We start from the raw sequence: 21,894 nt of genomic DNA, 5'->3' as shown, positions 1-21,894 counted from the left end.
CTTGTCAGTTGTCCTGTCTGCTCATCAATCCCGAGCAAGGACATTTATGCTGTTAAATGGCCATTAGGCTTTAGGCAATATACGAACAAGTTTAGATAAACAAGCTGCAGTTTAGGGAAACGTAGAACTCGAAAGTTTTGCGAGCTTTGCCACAAAGTTAAACGTGGCTAATAAAACTTTAGACGTCTAATTACTTAAACCACTTTAAGACTCAATCAGCATCTGCAGAATTATCGTGTTATGGCTGATTTGGGTAGAAATTATGTATGTGACTGTGGGCAGGGGAAGATGTTGAAACTTTTTCTAGTTTCAGTCGAAATTGTACGTGCTCAACTCAATTAATGGTTTTATTTAAGTGCCGCAATTATGCATACACAATTGGCCAAAACCGCATTGTTAATGGGATAATTGTGAGAATGTTTCATATCAATGACATAATTATATTATATATTAAAAGCAGTATATGTGAGTCATGTTTTGGGTATAATAACAAATACGCTCGCTATACAAACACTGACATCCGAAATTGTTGGCACAGTGGGCAATTTTTGCGTAACTACTGATTGTTGACCATTTAAATATTTTTTAAAATTAAAAGTATATTTCTCTCGCAAATTAAAAAAAAACCAAAGAACTTAATATGCCCTTCTATTTTTATATTTTTTAAGTAACGGGTATAAAAACTCCATATATAAAAAACATTACGAAATTTCTTAGATATTTTTATATCGAGTTAAATATCGCTTAGAGTGGATATAGGAGTTGAAATAGCCCTTATTTTGATTAAAATATACATATATTTATGTATTATACGTGACCCATTAAATTTGGGAAAAATGACTAAAATAAATTTAAGTATTAACACAAATTAACAAATAATAAAAATTCATTTTTTAACTTATTTATTTATCACATTCATTCGTATTTAATTATAATTGCTAATCGTTTTAGAATAAGTTTAAAATATTAAATAATGACCTGCATTTGGCTTTTTTTTTTAAACATACAAATAAGAATAATATTTTCTTTGTCAAAGCAATTAATTCACATACTGTAGGTTATGATAAGTTATGATAAGCTGACTTTCTGCTGTTGTTATTGTTGTGCATTTGACATTTCATCATTGTGCATTGAGGACTGAATGAAAGCTAAAATGCGTAAGTCAAATTACGCTAAGCTTCTAAGCAAAAAAAGCTCTTGCAGCTTTAGGCGCTCTCACGAATGACATATAGCGCATCTGCTCACACTCACGGACAGCTGTATGCATGCAGTTAGAGCAGTGCAACTAGCTGTCTAAAGCTGCACAAATAAAAGCTTTCATGACGTATTTGCCGTTCTCTTAAGAACTGAAGCTGCAGCATCTCGATTCTCTTTTGGGTCAGTCGGAAATCATCCTTATCTCGGCTCGTGTGCTCAAGTACTTGGCTCGGTTCGATGCCAGGAGCTGTTAGTTAGTCCTGTATCGTTTCGCACCAAAGCCAGAGCAAATCCCAAAGTATCGGACGAGCGTTATCAAAGTCCCCGCCGTGAATGGCGTTTCCTCAAATTTGCCGCGAATTTACGCAATTCTCGAAAACACCTTGTCCAATTTGATGAAATTAAGACGTTCCCGTGTTCGTGGAAATGGAAATGCAAATTCAATTATCAAGCGAACGATTTTCCTGAAACTGAATACCCGTCAAAAGAAAAGTTTCAAATGTCAATACAAAAAGTTCAATGAGAATAACTACAATTTGTGCTTAGAGTTAATCTCTAGTTTTCGGAAGAGATAAACAACCGCTTATACTGAAAGTGATTAAATTACTGATTATTGCCAATTTATGTGAATCAAAAGTGAATTCAAAAATTGAAAATTTGAAAAAAAACAAACCTGAAAAAGCGAAAAATTAATTGAAAATTACCATAAACGTATGTGTCCGAGTTAAGATCTACTTTCGGAAGAGATAAGAAACCAATTTTACTAAATTGTACATCAATTATTTTCTTTGTGGATTAAAAGTGAATGTCTGAAATATTTAAACTTAATAAAAACAAGAAATTATATGCAAAATACTATAATATATTTTTCGATTAAAGCTCTAGTTTTCGAAATAGAAAAATAAAATTGTGCTCTTGTCGTGAATCAATTTATTTTATTGCCATTAATGAAGCTTGTGAGCAAAATGGCTTTGTTTTTCTCCCATCGAGAATGGCTGAAAATGTGAAAATGTTTTGGCCATATATTTCCATAAATTGCGATTGAAGGGGTCAACGACAAATCAGCGTCTAACAAAATTTGAATCGCAACAAATTCGAATTGTCTTGCGTCGATTCAGCGAAATTAATATCCTGTTTTGTTATGGAACTATCCCAGACAGGATTACGAATATAAATGCAAAGTAAAGCCCAGGCTATTCAAGTGATAAATAATCGAATACAATCAAAAAAGTGTGTGTGCTTTATGGCAAATAGCAGACATCTTTGGTAATTGAAATAAATTCTCAAAATAATATTGAAAAGCCACAAGCTGACAAAGCCGTGTAAACCAGAGTGCGTGTTCCTATTTAGAATTCAAGAAATTGTGCCGCTTAATGCGACATTTTGACAGTGACACGTGAAGGGATAACAGAAAAAGGATAATAGGCCCAATTGCCGAATGTGACGTTGATTAAATGGAAACACACACACAAATCGCAGCTAAATATTTTGGCATTTGAATAAATTTGGGATTACAAGACACCTTTTGAATGGTAAGTTAAATAATACCATAAACTAACATTTAATTTAAAGTGACTTGGCATAGTTAGAAATTATTTCTTTTCCTTTTTCTCTTGCAGATTGGAATGTTTCACATGAATTGCAATGAAAGCAGAGCATAATAATTCATTTTTCAAAATTACTTTTGACATTTGAAGTGCTCGACAAGCAGCAAAGAAGAAGAAACAACTATTCTAAAAAAAAATACAAGACGAAGGCCAGGCTAAAAAGAAATATAATAAAAGGATCAAATGCTTATGCTTATGCAATATTTGCTTAACAATTTTGAAGGCAAAGAGAGGCCAAAGAGGAAAAGCCAAGATACGTTCAGTCAATTGCGTTTGGGCCTTGAATAAAGTCTATTGCCATATGCTCGGATGCAGCTGTTGGTCTAAAAGTGGCAAACGAAGCGTAAAAAAGTCCATTTAAAAGACAGAGACTCTAATTGCAGATGAGAGACGTTGTTGTTGTTGTTGTTGGGAGTGGCCAAGTGAATTGAAACAAGTGGAAGCTAATAGAGAAATCCTTTGTCTAACTGCTAACTACTGAACTGCGCTTTCTTTAAGTAACTGTAACGCCACGCCCTTTCGTCCTTCGCCCTTACGGCGAGGGTTCAGTCATGGAGCCACATTCCCGGACCCGGACCCGTATCCGTATTCGTCTTGGCGTCGCACTATTCGCCTTGATATTGGCCACCTCCATCGAGAGCGTGCTCTGCGGCGAGAAATTGGGTAAGTGGCTTTATCGCTTTCCTTATTTACAGCTCGGCTCACATCAATGTGACCACTTTGCCCCTGCTCCTCCTCGACGGAGTAGAAGTATCGCGATTGGCGAAATGAAATCAACAACAACAGGGAACAAGGACTTAGGAACCACGGAGTCTGTCCTTTGTGCTCCTTGTTGCTCGTCTTTGTCTCTTATCTTTTATTTATTCGAGTTGTTATTTGACATTTTTCTGTGCCGTTGATTTGCTTGACGGTCGGACGGAGTTCATTAAGGTTCTCCGGTTCTACGGTTCTTTGGTTCTTTCGACTCGTTTTCCTATTTACATTCGCTCGCTTAACTCGATGAAAAATGTGAAAAGTTTACACTCTTAAAAACAGCCATGCAGTATTCAGTAACATCATCAAAGTTCTGTTTTGTTTTGTTCTGTTCTGTTTACCACACAGATATTACGCTTCTCTGAACAATCTGATTTGAGCTTAGTCTTGTATCGGGTTCGCGTCCTTTTAATTGCCTTCCAAGTGAACGCTTTCTGTACCCATTTACTGGCAAGTTGAATCATTGAATCATTGAATCATTCACTTGCTATTAGCATTTGTTCTTCATTGTTTTATTTATTTTGGACTCGTTTCTGCTTTTAGTGCTGTACAAGTTTTTATGTGAAGTAGCTAAACTATAAATGTGTTCCCTCTTGGGGGATTGGAAGGGAATTACTCTGTCCAACTTTTGGACCCATCACATGCTATTAGGCAGCAACTTTTCCAATTCTCCCATTCGTTTCTCGTTCCGTTTCTCGCTGACATGTCAACAACTTGATGCGATAATCAATTGAAGACGCCTCTGTAAATGTTGCCCCTCTCTCTCTCTCTCTCTGTCTCTCTCTCTCTCTCTCTCTGTGAGTTCGTTGATTGTCATCTGTCGTTGTTGTTTCCTCAGATTGATGGCTTCCAAAACGTTTTTTGACACGTACGTGCCGCGTGTGTTTTGTTCTCCTTTCCCCTATTCCTATGCCTTACCTTTTGTTTCTGCCTTTGTCAGTTTATTGAGGTAAGAAAGCCGTCTTCCTTTTTCCAACTTCTCTTTAAGATAAAGTCGCGCAACAGGCACTGCAAGTCCTTGCCACACACGCGCTTTGTACAATCCCAATATGCAAATGCCTCGAATTATTTGTGGTTCCTCAGTTCATGGCATCTGCTCATAACTCTGTCAATTTATTTTCTGGAATTTGATTTCAAACGCCACTCACCAGGCATAACTGAATGAAAAGCATATGGAGGGGAAATAATTCCACAAAGGGGCACAACAGAGGTACTCAAAATATAATCTGTATTTAATAGATATACCGATGAATGCAATATATCATTAAGGATTATTTTGAGGATTATAAACTTAAAACCGTCAAAAAAATGTAAAAATAAAGTCGTTTTTTTTTTAAAACGAATAATTTCATATCTATGTGGATTTAATAAGTAAAAAGTGTTTAAAAATCAGCTTACATTTTTTTAAATCATGCGAAAATTAACAATAATATGAACTGTAAATTATAACATTCACAATTTAAATAACTTTCTTTTATTGAGAATTGCTTAAGCTCTAAATTGATTTGAGATTATAATTTTATTTTTCATAGTCAAGGAATTTTGCGAGTTCTTAAATAATCATATTGATTTTTCCACTTTAATCGGCTTTATAATTTACGCTAATTAAGAAATAATAATTGTATGCATAAATCTGCATACGCTTTGTCATTTTATTGTCACAATTAAGTTAAGTTAATTGTCAAATTATGGAGCATAATCAAATTTAATTCGAGCTCAAAGTTTATCGATAATCCGCAGACTATTAATTTAATTTAATCTGTTTCACATACGTGTGTGAGCAGGTAAAAATCCAACACTTGTGCTAAGTACATACTTACACTTAAGTTAATATGCAGCGAGTGAGGGGGAAAAGACGTTGAGGGGGCACAGAGGGTTTATTATAAAGTTATGATTGTGACACGCGCATTTGGCGAGGGGAGAAATGCGTTTTTGATTGCTGCTTGCGGTGGCATTTGCCAAAGATAAGCTCCAACAACACGGTGGCAATTGCAATCATCACACACAACCACACACACAACCACACACACAACCACACACACAACCACACACACACCCCTAACACACACACACACACACACAACTCGAGTCGGAGTGCGTAAATTACATGAAATGAGCCAAAAGGCGAGGCGATGTGAATAACACGATTCTGTTTTTGAGTCGCTGAACAAACTCGCTTCCTTTTGGTATGAGTATACTCAGTAGGGTGCATCGATTTATACGGGCAAAAAAAATTAAAATTAGTAACCTAAATTTGTAATCTACGCTCAATTCTAAGATGTTTTCACTATGAAATTATAGTTCTAAAATAAATTCCAAGTCCCCGTTTATTAAGTTGAAAAGTTTTTTTTTTTTTTAAATTTTTAACATGTTTATTCTATTACTTTTAACAACACTATTCTTTATTGATCTGATTGGGCTTTTCTGGGTTTTCCCCAATCCTTGCAACAAATGTTGGATCATTTATAATTTTTGCTTAGCCCAGATCTAACTTTAATTTTTTTCTTTACAGTTCATAATTTAAATTAAATTTTATTTGTATTAGTAATCTTTAACTTAATTCTTATACTTGGTAATTTTTTCTTTGCCGACTGCTTTTATTAGTGCATAAATAAATAAATAAAATAAATAAAAATAAATAAATAAAATGTTGTTATAAACATAGCTTTAGTGTTTTTAGCTCGATACTGACAAGATTGGTATTAAAACTCATATTGAGACAAGGACTTTCAACATTTTATGTCATCATTCGATCAATTTTCATTAAAACGTAATTTTTGTTCATGCAAGGACTAAAAACATAAAATTTGTAAATTTTAAAAACATTGGTAAAAACATTTTTAAACTTACCGTAAACTACGATTTTGGATTACTATTTTTGGTGAAAAGAATCGAAGCACCCTAATGCTCATATGTGAATGTTTTTGATAGGGGGAGGGGGTGTACACTTTAAGCAATACGAAAAAAGTTGCGTCAGTTGTTTATAAGGGGCAACCAACCATCCGCATTAAAAAGTTATGAGCAACAATATTCGCGGCAATAAAAACCGACGACTGAGTCAACGATGTCGCCTCGAAATTATCGAGCAAATGTCCTCAATGTCCCTAGAGAGCGAGAGAGAGAGGGAGAGAGTGAGAGAGTGAGAGAGAGAAAGACAGTGACTCCATCTCTTAAATGCGTGCATACATCTCCATATAGTATCAACCCTAAAATCTACTCAAATTTAAGTTTGGTCAGAACACTCAGAACAATCAATCACATGTGCATAATTTACAATCTAACAATTTCAAAACTGACCCCTGTGGGTGGAAAGGCTTCCAGGATACGTTTTGGGTCTATCCTTTCATACATGACAGCCCCGCAATCAGTTTAGATTTCAACTAAATCATTTGCATAGTTAAATCAATATGTCTGCCCCTTTTTTGGCCCAAACAATTGGCCAAGTTTTGCGCTCTCCTTTGAGCTGGTCAATTCAGCAGGAAATTGCCATCTGATAAAAGAATTTCATTTATTATGCGTCTATTTCAAATTTTATACATTTATTATTCAAATTACTTTGAATGCTTGCTGTTTGATTTTATAAATATAATATTAAAATTTAATTAAATCTGAGACTACTAAAAATTTGAAATTTATAATTTGTAGATTTGCAAAAAATATTTTATATTTTTACTTAAAATTTTTATTGTTAATTTTTCTTAAAATCATTTTATTCTGCGTCTAATAAAAGTTGAAAATTTATAATTTTATATTTCTAATTATTGTGGTTTATTTCCTTTTTTTTAATATTACAAACCTGAATTTATTGCCTGCATAATTCCAATCAAATGTAAAGCTTAAATAATAGAGAAAAGTGTGTAAATACGCTTCAAAAGCAAATATATATAAACTTTATAGTAAAGGAAGGTTTTCTGTTGACTTTGAATAAATCAATGCAATAAATGTGGTTGATTGATTATTCTAAATTTAATTTCATATATTAATTTATTTTGTCGAATTTGCTTATTTACGCCAAGTAAGTAAACAAATAATTGCAATAACAGCTCTTATAAATATAATAATAAATATAGGTAATTTCCTATTAATTTTAACATAACATATATGTTTGTTATTTTAGCTTTTATGAGAATCCACACCTGTAAATGTCGTCTTTAAAAATGGGCGGTGTTAATGAAGCCCATCAAAGTCCAAATTTGTTTTATAATTGTGCGAATTTTGGGAGACTTCGCGTTAATTGCCTTTTTTGTAAGGAGTTCACGGACAGACGCAACCTTAAGTTAATTTCTTTGTTTTACTCGCCTCATGTTGTTGCTTGTTGCTTGTTGCATGTTGATGTTGGTCTAATGAAACATTTCAAATTTATTTGGCGCACCGAAACGTGCCGAGAATGCCGAGCATAGTCACTCCAAAGTTCCTTTCCTGGCCACATTCCCCTCTTGTGATCACTGTCTGAGTCAGAGGCGCCTTGTGGCAAGTAACCTCTACACTGCTAAAAAAAAAAAAAATATGTTGTCAAAATTAATATTAATGTGTTGAAACTCCGTATTTCATATTGAAATCAACTAAAGAGACCTTTTATTTAACTCAAAATCATAATTTAATGCTCTCTACGCCTTGTTCTAAGTTACTGCTACACTGATACAAATAATTATGCGTTGTATAATTTAATATTAATGTATTGACCTTTAAAACACCATATTTCATATTGAAATCAACTAAAGAGAACTTTTATTTAACTCAAAATCATAATTTATTGGTCTCTACGACTTGTTGCAAGTTACCGCTACACTGATACAAATAAATATGCGTTCTATAATTAAATATTACTGTATTGACTTTTGAAACTCCATATTTTACATTGAAATCCACTTTTAATTAATTGAAAATTAAAATTTAATACTTTTAATAATTTTTATTGTTTATTTAAATTTTAAGGAAAAGATTCTGCATATTTAATTTAGAATTCTCAATTTGTTCTAGCTTGCTGGAATGAAAAATCAAAATTTATTGACATGTCTGATACCTTTTTTTTAACTATTTGAATGTTTTCTTTAAATCTGATTATTTAAATCAAACAAAAAATTTTAACCAACTAGAAATAGCTCTAGTGCAAATCAAACTGTCAATAGGAAACTGTACGTAGTATTTTTTTGTGTGTAAGGTGCAGATTGGGAGAGTGCGAAACATACTCCTTGAATTTAAGACGTCTTAACAGTGAGAAGTAATAATTATTAATATGAAATTATGTTGCAAAATCACTTTGCAACTGACTTTGAGGCTAAAATGTCTTGAGCTGATTATGGGGAACCGTCAAATGCAACTCAAACTGCCACATTGAGGGCTTATATTCCATCAGCTTGAAGCCAGCTTGTGGCACAATCGAATGTGCAACTGACAGAGACAAATGTTTGTGTGTGTGTGATTGTGTATGTGTGTAGTTGTGGCATAATGGATAGGCAAGCGATTATTTTCAAAAGCGGTTTACTTAGGTAAGACTCTGGTCCAAGTACGAGTATAGGCTGATTTATGTGATTGTTGCACACATTGCAACGTCTTGGGGCGGCTTAAGTCGCGCACCTGTTGCACAATGCCACATCTTAGATAAAGTCTGCCTTCCTTCCACTTCAATCGTATCTATAGATAGACGAAGGAATTAATTTCATTCCCCTTGTCTCTTCAATGTCTATTTTGGGAAAATGTCTCTGAACGTGCAACACGTACAACATTTTATTGTCATTGCCAAGCAACATTAAAATATTAGTTTCAAAATGGAAAACGAGCCACTGTAAAAATAAAAAAATGTTTCTTGGCCGCAATTACACAAAATTTTGACAGTTCCCCTTATTTCTTCCCCTTCCCCTGCCCCTACCCCTGGCCTTGACGCAACCCCGACCAAAATCCAGAGTTCATACTAAGAACTAAGAAATAATTCTCATTTCATGGTATTTCTTACATATTGGGGTCGTATGGGCAAATGATCTGTTAGTGCTTTTATTCCCCAAATACTCGAAAATATCATGAATCATTTAAGAGACAGTTTACCATCTAAAAAAGGAAAGTTCCTAATATTATCATATATTCCAAATTATTATCAGTCTGTGTTAAATCTTTTGTTGAATTTTATTTATAAATAAACATTTTTTCTAAATGCATATGTTTCTTTTTTTTTTCATTTATGTTTTATCGAAATGTGTTTTATGAATTTACATAGACTGCATATTTAATTCAATGCTTTCGACGCTTTGAATATAGAAGTGAACACTTATTCATTTATATTTCCATTTTTCCTCTTAATGTGAGAAAATAAACTATCAATATTCATGCTGAGCTGTCGAGATGAAATAAGTAAATATTTGGCTTAAATATGATACATATTCATGTCCATTTAAAATGTTTCATGTGAAACACAAATTAAGTTAATTATAAAAAAATTAATTTAATGATTGCTTTAAATAAAATTTCATTTCATGTAAAAATTCAAAAATTTTTATATTAAAATCTTAAAATTTTTATTTTAAAGAAATATGGAATTGAAATATTTTAATACCACTTAAATACAGCATTTGTCGTATACAAGAAAGTTTTAATTTTTTCATAGTAATATTAATAATTCTTTAAGATTTTACACATTCATATTAAATGTTTGCAAACTCAGATTCACTCTGAAAATCACCCTCAATTGAAATGCGATTAGGTAGACCATTAGCCATCATGTTGGCTGAAGTTGTAAATTGTGCAGACAGTCAGTAGATTTTCCCCTCAACCCTCTTCCAGCAAACCTCCTCTGCCTTGGATATCTGTGCAAATAAATTTCGCAAAAGTTAGCTGCTTATTTGACTCTGTTTCTGACTTCGACTTCGACTACGACTGAGTAAACGAGTCCTGTTTGACACATCCTGTCATCATCATTGCTGAATACTAAAAGTTGCCCTGAATAAAAACTATTGCCTTGCCTAGGAACCCCTTCCCCTCCCCCTTCCTTTCAACTAGAAGCTGATTCTTCTAATATTCCGTTAGAGGAAATGTGTCAATGCATTGAAAATAAGTTGGAAAGGCTAAAGTCGCATGCTATCGACAGAATAATACCCTGCACTAATTTGTAGAACATTTATTGCTTTATTGAAATTAATGTATATTTTAATAGAAACAAAATATAAATACAATTCTAACGCAGACTTTAAAATTCACTTTTCAGCTTATGCAAAATACTTTAATTTAATTTAGTACAGTTTATTGTAGCTGAATTAAGCAATAAAAAAACACAACACATGTCTAAAAATGTAAGAAATACGAGTATGTTTCTTAATTTTATCCCTGAAAAATAAAAACAATTACTAGAAAACTATGATAAAATTCTTGTTTGCATTAATAAATACAGTAAACATTCTTTATAAGCAACCTTTACAAAGGTAAACAAATTTCAAATTTAGAATTTACTTTACAAGCAACTAGTATAGTTTTTCTAATTACAATACTTCCATAAAAATTAAGAAAAAAAAACCGATCTCTTTATAAAAATATTATTAATTTTTTATGAACTTCAAGATTTCAAGAAATCATCAGAAGTTTGCAGAAGGTTCAATATCCATAACCATACCACCAAAAATATCTTGTTTTGGCGATGAATCAGAAAAAAACTGTTTTTAATAGACTTAATTGATATTATTTTAACCAAGGCTGTAAACTGGTTCTGAACCGAACCTCGTAGAACCGGTTCGGTGCGGGTTCTTAAGCTGCCTGAACCGGATCATGAACCGAGACCTTCAAGTAATTTACTTTGCAAACCCGAACCTAAACCGAACCGCTTTCTAAAATAAAAGGTTCGGTTCGAAAAAAAATATAATTACATAAATTTTATGGTTTTCTAATATTACGCAATTATTTGACACTTCGGATTAAAATAAGTCATATTTAAATTTTCAAACTAATTTAAATTATCATCAAAATTTTATTTCTTAAAAAAAAAAAGATTAATTAACATAGTTCAAAATGTAGAGAGATATGTATAACAATACAAATATTTTTTGTATGAAATTGAACCAAAGTTCGAACTCTAACCTTGGGTTCAGGGGGTATAAAAACCAATTCGCGAACCGAACCGATGTCTTGCTCTATGGTTCGCACCGCCGAACCGAACCTTTAACAAAATATTGGAGGTTTGCAGCGTTGATATTAACAAATAAAATTTCTTAGTTATCTTGTGTCGCAAAAGTGATTATATTTAAAATGTATACTCCTTTTTTCTATATAAGCAACTTTTTCTATATAGGAAAAAAAATTGTAAAAAAAAATATATGTGAGTTGCTTGTATAGAGTGCTTACTGTATTCGAATTTATTTTATTGTGCATAAATTTTTTGATATACTGTCTGTCTGAAAGTACTTTTGCACAAAATAAATATATATTTCTGATATAGGGTATAAGAAATAGACTAAAGTTTTACAATGCGTCACAATGTTTCAATTTGTGAGTGTGTGTGTGTAGAGATGTGTGTGTGTGTGGGTGTGTGTGTTGATCCCTGTTGTTTTCGACATTGATATCCACGTGCGCATGAGACTGTGTGTGTTTGTGTGTGTGTGTGTGAGGGTGTGATTGTGTAAGTGTGTAAGTGTGTGGGTGTGTGTGTGTTGAGTGGTGTCCAGTGTGTCCGGTTTGCAATCGCTGCCTTGCATTTTAATGACACCAAGAGGTGTGTGGTGGAGTGAGGGAGACGGAAGGGGGATTAAAGGCAACTCGCGGCGGATCAAAATGAAGAGCATGTGGAATTTTAAGCAGATAAAGAGAGAGAGAGGGAGTGAGAGAGGGAGTGAGAGCGGGAGTGAGAGGCAGTCAAGTGGATTATGATGGTCCTGCAACAAAATTGTATTTACTACTTTGGCTTTAACTTAAATGTGGCAACAGCAGAATTTAGCTGGGGAATAGGCATTGTCTATGTGTGTGTGTGTGTGTGTGCGTTGGTGTGAAATCAATGATATCCTCTTGATGATACCCCTCACCCCTTAACCCTCCACTACTCACTCCTCCCACCGTTGAGCGGGAATTTCAATTTGACGCTCATTAGCGGCAATCAGGCACCTGGAATTTTGCACACAATGCGGGCGCCGACTTTTCTGCCACGTAAATTCTACAACCAGATGCACATGTGTGTGTGTGTGTGTGTTTATGGTAACTCGGCAACACTCTGCAATGCCACGCCTACACCTGCGCCCCCTTTTGGAGGCCCTCAAGCAGTTCGCACGTGGAGAAAGAAGCAATTTTCCGCCTCGTTGCAGTAATAACTTTACGAGTTAGGCAGCTGTCGAAGAGTGGAGAGACGAGAGTCGAAAAAAGGGAATTGGGAATGGGTAACTGGAGTTGGTAGTGCCACTCCAGAGTGGCAGACTGGCAGACTGGCAGAGAACTCACCTGAACGATGGCAAATAAGTCACTGAATAACTGCGACAATAAATTCTGGGCATAACTCGGCCTTGCGACCAAAGCCATGTACGCCAGCATCCCACAGGACTCCCCCAGGATCAACTCCAGCTCCTCCTCCTGCTGTGGCAAATATGAATTCACAGGAAGTTGGCCAGCTAAATACATATCTTCAAGGTTAACCTCATTGATTTCATGCTGAGAGGGCAAGTGATTAAAAGAAATAAACAGCAAGGGAATTCTTGAAAAAGGGAAGCTAAATGACAATTGGAAATACTGGATTCCAGTCAAGTTGTTTATCAATTAACTGAAAAATTGTATGAATATATTTACTGAATATCTTGAACAAATCCAATGATTTCTAATGAATGTTTATTTCAAATGAATTTGTTTTTTATACTTAATTTAACTTAGAATTTGACAAGTGGTTTTTTAGAATTTTTATTTACAAGTTTATTTATTCAATTATTTTAGCTTTATCTATAAAAATGTTTGCCTAGATATTTCACTGCGACGAAAGACTTATCATAAAAGTTATTCAAAAAAGAGGTATCTTGCAGTCGAACACAATCTCAGAGCACTGTTATAAGTTTTTACTGATGCCAGCACTTAACAGTCTGTAAAATCTATGATTTAATAACAGAGAACTGCTTGCACTGCTTTGCTCTTGGGACACGGACACTGCTTCCACTTGTAGCAGTCAAATATTTACAAACTCCCTTTTTAAATTGACTATAAATATAAGACTACCAGTATAAAACAATAATCTTAGAAGTAGAGCAAGTACATAAATTTATAACAATTGTATAATATACAATAGCACTACGTATAAAGGTAAAATGTTATATGTATAACATCTTGAAAAACTGTTCCCACTTAATAAAAAGGTTATAGAACAATAATTTTTTACTTTTATATTTCGCAAATGAAATTCTATGAATTTCTTATTTTGCAGAAATTCGAAAAAACGTTAGGGGACTTTTTTATATAACAATTTCATTTTTCTAACTTATAAGCGCCAGTTGGTAATTTATCACAGCTCAGAACTAAACTAATCCACGAACCCTATTAAATTTCTTTACCAAGCATTTATTTTACGTGCATTTTTTGTTTACTTCATCAAGTTTCTGCACCACGGAAGGACTTTTTGAGACAGTGTTATAACATTAACAGGACATTTTATATAACAATATAGAGATATATTGTCGGGAAATATGGCATTCTCACTATTGTATAACAAACTATAGTATATAACAAAATGTTGAGGCTGAAACTTATCCGATACACTTTTGTTTCTTGTTCCTGTTTATATCAGAATTCTACTAAAAGTGTTCAAATTATATTGTACAATTTGTATAACCATTTGGTGCTGTGTCTTCAGTGTATAAGAGATTTTTCAATATGTGTCCTATAAATACCGCGTACTCACTGTTATATAAAAAAGTGTGTAAGTATTTTCTGCCATAAAGCAGCAGACTTTTCCTTTGCATAGCTCTGTTTAGTTTGGGACAAGCAGTTTACTGCTTGTTTATGTTAACATTTAAGGTGAAACGATAGACTTATGGATTACACTTGTTTTTGTGGTTTACATTTGGTACGATATTTCAAATAAAATAAGTATGAATTAAAATTTGTCGTTTGTTTTTTAAAGTCAAAATATTTTTTTAAAGAGTTGATAAAACTTAATAATTTATTAATTAAAATTATATTTGTCTTAATTGAATCTTAATTCATTCTGTATTCAATTTAATTTTTTTCGACTACGCCAGGCAGAATGCGATTTTAAAGCATAGGGTCCTCCCTTAGATATTTTGAAAATTCAAAATTTTAAATCGCAAGTTTTCGCTTTTTATCAACTCCTTATATCGTAATTAGTATAAAACAACACTTTAAATTTGATTCTGAGACCTTTCATTTTTCTGTAAAAAATCATGTGAAATTGAACAAAAATTTTGACTTGTAATGTGGCTAAATCCGCAGTATGGCCAACTTTAAACAGTCATAACTTGATCAAAAACTGACCCGATTTTCAAGCGGAATGTCATTTTGATCATGATTTGGCCTCTTAATACATTCTGCATTCAAATATTTTTTAGTTCGTTCAAAAAAATTTTCTTTGCCCTAGGTCTGTTTGTTTTGATGTCATATTTATTATAAATCGCCATCATAAAATTTTAAAATATTTCAAAATTTATTTGAAAGGAAGAAAGAAAGAAAGAAAAAAACTGAAATAGAACCTTTTACCGAAATAGTTATTTCGGGACTTACCGGAACCGAAACCGTAGCCTATAATTGTTACGGTTTGATTCCCTGGCTTTGTTGCAAGTGCGGTTAAATTTTATGCCTGAATATATTTTATGTCAACATATCTCTTAAATGGTTGTCAAACCGCTTAACTAGAATTTGAAATAAAAGGAGCTTAAGTTGAGAATTTTATAGTTAAATGTTTTTGTTGTTGAGGACAGGCTTAATAAGCTAATAGGCTAATAGGCTAAACAGGCTGATTTCGGATTCTTTTTCGGAAATGCTAGGGAATAAGAGATCTTGTTGATTTTGGCACTCAATTGCAAGTCAAAGCCAGATTTTTGACAGCGCAATCAAAACCGCAAAGCACAGTTGACCAACTGAACAGCTGACCAAGTCAGAAGCATGTGCATTAACCAGGCCAGAAGCGAACTTGATGCGATGTGGACAACGTATTTGGCCAATAGGCAAAGTGACCTCGATTTGTGATGCTTTCACCTGCGAAAAGTTCCCACAGGGGTTGGGGGCGAGGGTGAGTGAGGGGGTGGCAGGTTGACAGGTTGGATGACAGCTTAAATATGCGTGGCAGCAAGCTGGATGAGATGAGATGCGATGCGATGTGTCCTCAACTGCGGTTGTCCATTGCGCATTCCTAAGCGAGTCCCTCCTGTTACCATGGCCAACAGGCAACAGCCAACTGCCAACAGCTAGAAGCCAACAAGCATCCCTCTTGGCATTTTTCACTCACTCACTCTCATCCACTCATCCGGCCACTTGAATGTTAATGCGTGAAATGACCATCAACTCATACAGCATCATGCTTGCACCTTCCACAACAACTACAACAGCAGCAACTACAACAGCAGCAACAACTGCTCCTTTCCTCGAAATTAATAACATTTTATTCAACATTTTTCACTGGCAAAAGTGCAAATGCAGACAGAGAAGAAGAATAGTTTTAATATCCATATGATAAGCTTTGAAAATTTATAGTCTCCGCTCTAAATGACACTAACAATTTCATATTCTAAGAAATAACTAATGCCCATTTTTTTGTAACTAAATCAAAGTTTGAATTGCTGAAAAGTATGCTACGTATATAACTAGAAATATAATTATCAATTGCTGTAAAAAATAACCTCCATAAAAATAAGTTGACCTTTCTATTATTATAAATATTTCTCAATTTGCAAAATAAATAAATATTGAATCGCTTTCATTCAACTACTGTCTAAGCTTTTCAATTTTATTTTCATTGAAAATTATTAGAGAGTGCACTACACGATATGGCAAATAGAATTAAAAACGAAATATGTTTATGAAAAGATATTCAAAATGAGTAATTCAAATATTTGTTATTAAAATTTAATTTTTATAAAAATATAATTAATAATTTCGTATTATAAAATATAAAATAAAATGTGAAGTATTCTTACATATAAAAATTAAAATGAGTGATTCAAATATTTGTTATAAAAATTTAATGTTTATAAAAGTATAATTAATAATTTCGTATTAATTTTTTTTTTAATTTTTATAAAAATAAAATTAATAATTTATTTTTTATAAAATATAATGAATAATAACTTTTCTAGTTCTTTTTCAAATGTGACACATAATAAGTTGTCTTTTTTACAGAATCCTCACTTTCTTTCACATAAGAACAATCGACTATTATTCAACTATGTGCATGCCTAATTATATTTAATTTTAATATAAACATGCTCTTATTAGTTAGTCACTCGTTGGCCATAAATCAATGAGTTTATCCGCAACAAATCAAATATTTTGCTCATTTGTGCCATTTGTTTTATTGTTGACGCAATAAATTTGTTGTGTTTATTTGTTGTTATCAATATTGACACGCAAACGAGTTTTATTTAGTTCAAATGCGAGTGTACAAATTAATAAACAAAATGTTGTTTAACTATAGATTTTCTATTTCATTTTGTTGGTGTTAAAATAAAAGCCAAAGTTAAAATAAACCAAAATAAATTATTTGACAAAGCTACACAATTGCAGTTATGGTAAATAATGAGAGAAATGTCAAATATTTACGAAAGTGTATAATTTAATGGATTATATAATGCACTGTCTACACTGTTAAAAAAAATGTTCTAAAATCAAGATTTTGGTCTAAAAAATGCTTTGAGAACATTACATTTTTAAATTAAGAGAACACATCTTGATTTTTAGATTAGACCAAGTTCTTTTTATTTAAAGAATAAATGTTCTTAAAATTAAAATCTAAAATTAAAATAAATAAAAATTATTTTTTTATAATTATAATTTTTTTATATTTTTAAATTTTGATTTATTTACATTTTATTCTATTTATACTTTTCAAACAATTTAAGATTCTTACTCTTATATTAAGATTTTAAGATTTTTTAGATAAATAATCTTAGATGAATATTTAAGCTGAATGTTCTTGATTTAAGAAGTTGTTGTTTTTTTTTTCAGTGTAGCATTTCAGCTTGTTTCGCTTTTGGCCATGTCCAAAATCATAACTTAATTGCCTCAATTCCAAGAATTGCACAAACTTCACCTGCGTGTTCGCATTGGCAACAAGTCGTTGTTACAGGTATTAAGCTAACGGGTCCTTGCTCCATCAGACACACACACATTTATACACTCATACACACACACAGATACAGAGTTACACGCTCTCTCATAAATACATATAGAAATAACTGATTTAAGTGATAAAAACAATTCCATAGCGAATTATGACGCCTAGCTAAAACGTTGGCCATAAGCAACTCGTCAGACACACACGCACACACGCACACACACAGAGTCACACCAATACATGGACAGTTTAAGGACTTTGGCAGTTGGCCACTAATTTACCTACGATAGGCTAAATCAATGTGTTAAGTTGACTGTAAACGTTACATTCGATTAAATGCGGCTCGCAGACCGAAAACTCTCGCTTGCCACAGTGAAGCCTCGTTAGGTGGCACCCCTATGGATGTGAGGGTGCTGGAGTGGTGCGGTGGTGCGGTGGTGCGGTGGTTGCCTGGTGAGGCAGGTTCAGTCTGACCCAGTTATGTAGTTCGTCAGCCCCACATTGTCACTCTCAGCGTAACTCTCTCTCTCTCTCTCTCTCTCTCTCTCTCTCTCTCTCTCTCTCTCTGTTATTCTCTCTGTCTCTTTGGTCCAATCTCCGAGCTGCTGTTTGGCCTAAAGAGCGAATTTCCCAGGCTCGTGTTTCTGGCCAATTCGTGTGTCATTTCGGCTGCTTTCAACGAACTCACGTTTAGTTCTTCGCCGACTCTCAAACACAACGGACGTGCAACGCGCTTGGTTTCCACTTGCAACAAGCTAACGGCACTCACAGCTGCCACATTCGGACACGTCTCGGGTCTCGTTACGGGTTACAGCTAACGCTATACGGCTTACGGGCTACATTTGCCGGACTCTCGCATTCCCGTGGCCAGTGCCAAAAGTTGCACGTGCTTTTGGCCAACAAGCAAAACAACAACAACAACAAGGATACTGAGTTATTCCTTTGAGCGCGTGTGTTTTTTGCATTTCTCGCGGCCAACTTCTAAAATTTAAATGAGCAACAACAAAAAGTACAGCAACAACAACAACAACTACCACAACCACAACAAAAACAACGTGCACCACCAGCAGCATTACCTGCCCCACAGCTGTCTAATTTAAAATTTTAGAAGCAGCCCCAATCACAGTTAGCCAACTAATTATTTTGACAAAGAATAAAGTTTACAGCTTCGTTATTTCATATTATCCTATATCCTATAATCCTAGCAACAAATGTTGGATCAATTATAATTTTTGCTTACCCCAGATCTAATTTTAATTTTTTTTCTTTACATTTCATAATTTATTTTTAATTGTATTTGTATTTTTAATCTGTAACTTAATTTTTATACTTGTAATTTTTTCTTTGCCGACTGCTTTTAGTCGTGCATAAATAAATAAATAAAAATAAAATATTAAATAAAATATAAAACATACATAAATAATTATAAAGTTATTTTTGTATAAATAATAAAAGTAAATAATAATATTATTATTTTTGTACACATAAATTACAATTATATATCTATTTTTGTATTTGTATTTGTACAATTAAATAATTATTATAATTTAGCTAAAACATTTTTAAGTTATTTAATATATTTTTAAATAGTCTTAAGAGCAACTAATATAAAATATACATAATAAAAACAAGGGAAAACATTTATTTTTTTTAAGTACATAAAATTACAATTTATTTCTTTGTTATTATTATTTTCATACTTTGGAAATTGATAAATGTTTTTTTTTAAATTTATTCTAGTATGATTATTTTTTTGTTTTTAAACTGTACATTTTACAATATTAACTGGTAACATTTTGTACTGATTGATAATTTTTATTTGTCAACTGTTTTTAACTTAAAACTGACGTAAATAAATTAAAAATTAAACAAATATATTAAAGAATTCTCTAGTTATAATTACTATGATATGCTTTTTTTTTTTAAATAAAATTCTGTTAATCAAGTAATTTATTTTGATTTATTTATAAATGGTTTTTACTTTGTTTTAAATTTAATTTTTATAGTTTTTGAAACAAATTTAAAAAGAAATAAAGCTGAACTCTTTTTATATATAAATTAAATACATGTAATATTCTTGATTGTATGCAAATTTGTTTAGTTTGTCCAAACAATTGCTTGTCTAACTGTAGTTTAAATTAACAAGCAGACAGCGCATTTAGGCCAGCTTGTGTTTTGGCCAAGTTGAGTGAAGTCGGTTTGAGTTAAGTCGGGTTTGTGGCAAGCGATAAGCCGGGTTCGTAAGCTGTGCCACGCGCGTGCCACAGACTGGCACAGAGACAGAGACAGAGAGAGAGAGATAGAGACAGAGTTAGGGACAGACTCTTGAGTGTCATGAGTTGAGCAGTCGAGTTGGCTGTCTGACGGTTTGCCGCTTCGTTTACTTCAAAATTGTGGCAATGTTGCGATGTCGCTTTATTTCAATTTTGTCGCCAGTTTTGCGCTGTGACCACCTCGCTCTCATTTGCCATTGTCCCAAATGACAGCGGAAAAAAATGTGTGGCATGTATGTGTGTGTGTGTGTGCGTGACACACTCCCCCACACACACACACACACACACGCACAGAGAGAGACACACTTTCGCATAGTCGCAACTTTGAAGTGGAGCAGCAAAATGTTGGCATAAATCGCATCATTAATCAAATGTCAAAGCACGCGAATAATGCTCAAATTTCTTACTCTTCCCTCTCTACTCTCTCGTCTTCTCTACTTTCTCTACTTACTGCTCTCTAGATATAATAATTGAATAGCAGATCACAACTTATGCCAAAAACATTTGCAACCAGCTGCCAAGTCAAGACAGAAAAGTTAATCTAGTCGAGAAGTAAATTTATTTATTTTTTTTTTTAAATTTATTTATTTTTATTTATTTATTTATTTTTTGCTTTATTTATTCAAATTCAATTAACAAGCAATATTTACTTATCACGATAAAAAATATATTATAATATTTAGTTAACAATTGCATAACATATTCAATTTAAACTGAATAGATAAAAATTATAAAAAATATTTAATTTAAGCTGAATCGATAAAAAGAAGTTGAAAGAACTGGGGCATTCAAAATATAAGCTATAATTGATTCAACATTTGTTGCAAGCATAATAATTGAATTTAAATTGTTTTCTTTTCATTTCTCTATTTTCCTTGTCAACGTTTTTATTTTTAGGAATTTTCAATTATACTCGATTTTTAAGTAAATAATAAATTATTGCATAAAATTTATGACAATTCAATTTCTGTCAGTTTTGTCATAATTTATATTTTGAATTGAATTTTCGATTAATTCTAAATTTAAAAGATGTCAATTTTAATTTGTGTTGATGCAAAATAGATTAATTAAAATAAATCAATAAAATACTAGAGTGCTGATAAATGTCACAGTAATTCCACTCTTAACTAACACACTTCAGATTTGATTAAGCCTGCAGTTTTGTAACTTATAGATACGCGTATCTGCAATTAAAAGTGAAATGCAAATTTGCGACTGAAACATTTGCTTAATGAATCGCAATCCGCAATTTCCACATGTTTGCAAATCAATTTGATTTGCGTGGCAATCAGAATTGGGCAAATGCCACCCCCTCAAGTGGGATTCAATGGAATTGAGAGGGGAGGGGGGTTGCACTTGACACTTGACACACTTGGATTAAAGACCAACGAATTGGGACATTCATTAAGCACTTGATTGCAATGAATTGAAATTAAATCAACTCTGTATGATTTTCTAATTTCAATTTCGACTGTCAGCATTTATCGTGATCTATGTACGACATGTTGTACAACAAGTTGTTGGACAGAAGGACCTAACAGGATAACAGGATAATGACAAATTTCTACTGGTCTTTTTCTCGCTCTTGTCAAGCACACAAGTTTTAATTAAAAGTTCAGCTTTCGACTCACTGTCTGTCTGTTGCCGACGGAATTACATAATTGGGGCAGCTGCCACGTGCCTCGGACGCCGTGCCTTGTGCCCCATGCGGCATGATGGATGAGAATAGAAATTGGATCTCAATGGGCAAATGATATGACAGTTTTAGTAAGCTTTTAACTCGAATGCCACTTCCAATTGCCAAGTTCAGTTGCAACTGTTTTCGAGTTGGGTT

At 33.1% G+C, this 21,894-nt stretch overlaps 1 long non-coding RNA gene across 1 annotated transcript; it reads left to right on the top strand.

Moving 5' to 3' along the window:
• The first annotated feature begins 2,535 nt into the window (after positions 1-2,535).
• Positions 2,536-2,899, top strand: LOC117791994. Its single transcript, XR_004618131.1, has 2 exons — positions 2,536-2,729; positions 2,817-2,899. It is a non-coding gene; the product is annotated as an uncharacterized LOC117791994 (long non-coding RNA).
• The last annotated feature ends 18,995 nt before the right edge of the window (positions 2,900-21,894 follow it).

The sequence above is a fragment of the Drosophila innubila genome, assembly GCF_004354385.1.
Source record: "Drosophila innubila isolate TH190305 chromosome 3R unlocalized genomic scaffold, UK_Dinn_1.0 2_E_3R, whole genome shotgun sequence".
NCBI classification, from domain to species: domain Eukaryota; kingdom Metazoa; phylum Arthropoda; class Insecta; order Diptera; family Drosophilidae; genus Drosophila; species Drosophila innubila.
The sequence above is the reverse complement of the archived record's forward strand: the minus strand, read 5'-3'. Positions and strand labels throughout refer to the sequence as shown.